Raw genomic sequence first — 4379 nt, forward strand, 5'->3', positions numbered from 1 at the left:
GAGGCAAAGAAGGCATTAAGTATCTCAGCCTTCTCCTCGTCCTTGGTTGCAAGGTTTCCCCTCGCATCCAGTAAGGGATGCTCAGTCACATTCTCTGTGACTCTCTTTTTGTTAATGTATTTATAGAAACTTTTTTTGTTGTCCCTGATGTTAGTTGCCAGGTTCAGTTCCAGCTGGGCTTTTGCCTTCCTGATTCTTTCTCTGTATGTCCTAACCATATCTCTGTACTCCTCCTGAGTTGCCTGTCCCTTCTTCCAAAGGTGGTACACCTTCTTTTTTTCCTTAAGTCCCATTAATAGCTCTTTGTTCATCCAGGCCGGCCATTTTCCCCGGCCTTTAATTCTGTGCCTCATGGGGACAGCCTGCTCCTGGGCCTTTAGGATTTCCTTCTTGAAGAGCGTCCAGCCTTCCTGGACTCCTTTGTCTCTCAGGACTACCTCCCACGGGACTCTCCCAACCAGGGTTTTGAACAGGCCAAAGTCTGCCCACCGGAAATCCAAGGTGGGGGTTTTGTTAACCCCCTTCCTTACCTCACTTAAAATGGAAAACTTAATCATTTCGTGGTCGCTAAGCCCAAGACGGCCTCCGACCTCCACATCCCCCACTAGCCCTTCTTTGTTTGTCAACAGCAGGTCTAACAAGGCACCTCCCCTGGTAGGCTCGCCTACCATTTGCGTCAGGAAGTTATCCTCCATACACTCGAGGAACCTTCTATCCTGCCTGCTCTCTGCTGTGTTATATTCCCAGCAGATGTCTGGTAAGTTGAAGTCTCCAACTAGAACAAGGGCTGGCGTTTGCGAGACTGCAGCCAGCCGCTTATAGAATACTTCATCAACCTGCTCATCCTGGTTGGGTGGTCTATAGCAGACTCCCAGCACAAAATCACCTTTGCTGGCCTTCCCTTTCACCCTTACCCATAAACACTCGACTTCATCATCACTGGAGTCTATCTCTATACAGTCAAACAGCTCCCTAATGTACACAACCACACCCCCCCCCCTCCTTCCTTGCCTATTCCTTCTGAAGAGCTTATAGCCGCTCATTGCAGCATTCCAGTCATGACCATCATCCCACCACGTTTCCGTGATGGCTACTATGTCGTAGCTGTCCTGCCGCACGATGGCTTCTAGCTCATATTGTTTGTTGCCCATGCTACGTGCATTAGCGTAGATGCACTTGACCTGGGCTATTGATTTCACCTCCATCTTTGGCCCTTGACACTCAGGTTCATTACCAGCGGGCCTGGTTTTGTCCCCTTCCCTCTTAACTATTGGTTTAAAGCTCTGACCGTGAGCTTTGTTAACTCTTAGCCTAATACCCTTTTCCCCTTCTAGGGAAGGGTTTTCCCCTTGTTTTCTAGCAGTAATTTCTAAATGTCTATCACCTTTCTCTGATGAAATGTCAGAGTGAGAATCCTCTCTAATGTGGCCTCCTTCAAACCATGGCATGCTTTCCCTAGGTTTACTCTTCACAGGGTCAGCTATCTCCCCTTCCCCCCTCATATCTAGTTTAAAGACCTGTCAATGAGCCCTGCTAACTCCTGCCCCAAAATTCTTTTCCCCGTCTTGGACAGCTGTCTCTCACCTGATAATGGCATGCCGTGTGTCTCATAAAGCCGCCTGTGTTCGAAAGACCCAAAGCCCTGCCTGTAACACCAGTCCCGGAGCCACGAGTTGATCTGTTGCCTCTTCCTGTCAATATCTTTATCCACAGTTGCCACTGGTGGGATAGTAGAGAAGACAACTTGTGCTCCTGACCCCTTGAGCTGCTGCCCTAAGGCTCTAAAATCTCTTTTAATTGATTTCGGCCTCCTCCTACCCATTTCATCACTACCCACCTGAAACACTAACAGGGGGTAATAATCAGAGGGGTTTACTAGGTCCGGGAGTTTGTCTGTCACGTCCCTGACCCGTGCCCCAGGGAGGCAACAGATTTCCCTGTGTAGCGGGTCAGGGCGGCATATTGGTCCCTCTGCCCCCCTCAGCAGAGAGTCACCCACAACTATGACCTTTCTCCTCTTCCTTTTGGAGCTAGTAGTGAAGGTGGGTCTGCAGTGGGGTGTACTTTCTGATTTTTCTAGGTTTGGTGTCCCAGCCTCCTCTCCATCGGCCAGTTCCTCCTGCAGGACTCCATACCTGCTCTGCAGGGGTAACTGGGAAGCTGAGAGAGGTTGGGAGGGGACTCGCCTGCTTCCCCGAGCAGGGACCTGTTTCCATTGCCCCCCTTCTCTGACATCCTCTCCTGTTGCTTGGTGAGAAGAGGGGAGGGGGGCCTCCGATTTACACAGGGGCTCAACCTGTTCCCCTACTCTCAGGGAGTGGGCTCACCGATCAATTTCTCTTTCACACTCCCTGATGGTCCTCAACGTCTCCACTTCATCTTTCAGCTGGGCCACCAGGTTGAGCAGGTCATTGACCTGTTCACACCTTACACAGGTGTTGTCTCCACTACCCTCCACCACTACCCTCCATTGCCAGCGCCAGGCTCCGGCACTCCCTGCACCCAGAGGCCTTTGCGTGGGGCCTCTGTCTGGGTGCCCACAGCTTTCTTAAACACAGCCTTCGATCTCGTAGAGACCACAGCTGAGCCCCCAGGAGCGACTGACCTTACCTTGAATGTTAATAGAGGCACAGGCTTCAGCCCGTGCACACACCAGCTGAGCCTGCTCCCTCTGTGCTCTGTGGGCAGGCTCCCTCAGGCCTTTTATCCCCTGAGGGCGGGATGAACCGGGGGTGGAGGTGGCTCCTCCCAGGCTCGCTCAACAGCTCCACTGCCAACTGACAGCCCCCAGGACCGGCAGAGGCCTTGTCCCGGTTTCAAAAAAGCCCCAAAAAGAGCTTCTCCCCGGCCTTTTTCGCTGCAGATCCCCTCCCCAGCGCAGTCTTACCTGCCCTGAAGTTGGTCTCCGCAACAATGACCAGAGGAACCTTTGCCCCCTTGGCTGGCCAACTTGGTGAAGGGGCTTTCGGCTGACAGGCCACAGGGGGTGGGGTCCACACCGGGGACACCGGTGATGCTGAAAGCATCAGGGTCCAAAGCCAAGCTCAGCAGAGCAGCACTGGGCGCTCCTCTGCCATCTTGGCAGGGATAGGGGACAGAGATCCACGTGGCAGCAAAGACACAGGAGGGGAGGCTGGGGCATGGGACACCTCCACCCAGCCTTGGGTCCATCCCTCGGCCATCTGTGCCACCCAAAGGTGGCCCCTGATGGGGCATGGGGCCCCTGAGCATCTCAGGATGGCTACAAGATGATGCTGAGACTCTTGCTCCCCTCAGTGCCTGGGGAAACTTCTCTCCCTTGCATGGAGTCCTTCCGTCTCCGGCTCAGCACTAGGAGAACCCACTGCATTTCTAGAACTAGCGCTGCCACCACGGGGCTTGCTGAAGTGGACACCTTGGGGCTGGCAGCGGTGTCTCCAGCAGCCCTTCAGGTAGCCCCAGAGCCGGGCACAGCCCTGACACAGCCATTGTCCTACTGGGTACATCCCTGGCGACCCCCGGCCACGCTCCCTGTCCTCAGGCTCCCAGAGCTGCTCCCTCTTCTCCTGGGTGGCCTGGAGAGCATCTGTGTCCATGGCTGGGGAGCTGTGGTGGGGTAACTCCTCCTCTGTGGGGCTCTGCTCCCATTCCCACCCATACACCTCTATGGTGCTGCTCCTTTCCAGCTCCATGGAGCTGCTTCTTCCTGCCTGACCCTTCTTCAGCTCCAAGGCCTGGAGAGCGTTCACCAACTGTATGAATTGCTCCCCCTTGTCCATGGCCGTGGCTGGGGGGCTGCCAGGGGGTGGCTGTACATCCATGGGCTTCTGCACCCTGTCCCTGCTCTCCAGCTCCATGGGGCTCCTCCTGCCGGGCCCCACACTGCTCTTCCTCCCCAGCTCCCCATCTTCAGCCTTGTCCATGTCCTCTGCTCCAAGGTGTGGGGGCTTCATTCTGGCCCCCGGCTGCTCCCGTGTCTCCATCCTGCCCAGGGGATGGGAGGGCTCCCTGGGGGGTGTCCCATCACGGGTCCCTGTTGTCCCTTGCTGCTGGGCCAGCTCTGCTTGCAGCATCTCACAGCACTTCTTCATCACCTCCTGTTGGGCCTGGAGAGCGTGGAGGAGCTCCAGCATCAGGTCCCCCTTGCCGGTGGCCACGGCTGGGGGGCTGCCGGGGGAGGACACGGAGTCCAGGGAGGCCTGTGGGGCCCCCGGGGATGGGCCCTCCCTGCTTGACACCTCCACACTGTCCCTGCAGAGGAGAAGAGAGAAGAGACCCCACTTCACCCCCAGATCCTGGTGGGACCCCCTCCTCATCAGGGCTGCCCAGTGCAGTCAGGGGCAAGGACATGGTGAGGGTCTGGGGCAGGAGCTGGGGGATCCCCCACACTCACTGCATCC

The sequence above is a fragment of the Calidris pugnax genome, unplaced genomic scaffold (assembly GCF_001431845.1).
Source record: "Calidris pugnax isolate Ruff unplaced genomic scaffold, ASM143184v1 scaffold963, whole genome shotgun sequence".
In the NCBI taxonomy this organism is placed as follows: Eukaryota; Metazoa; Chordata; class Aves; order Charadriiformes; family Scolopacidae; genus Calidris; species Calidris pugnax.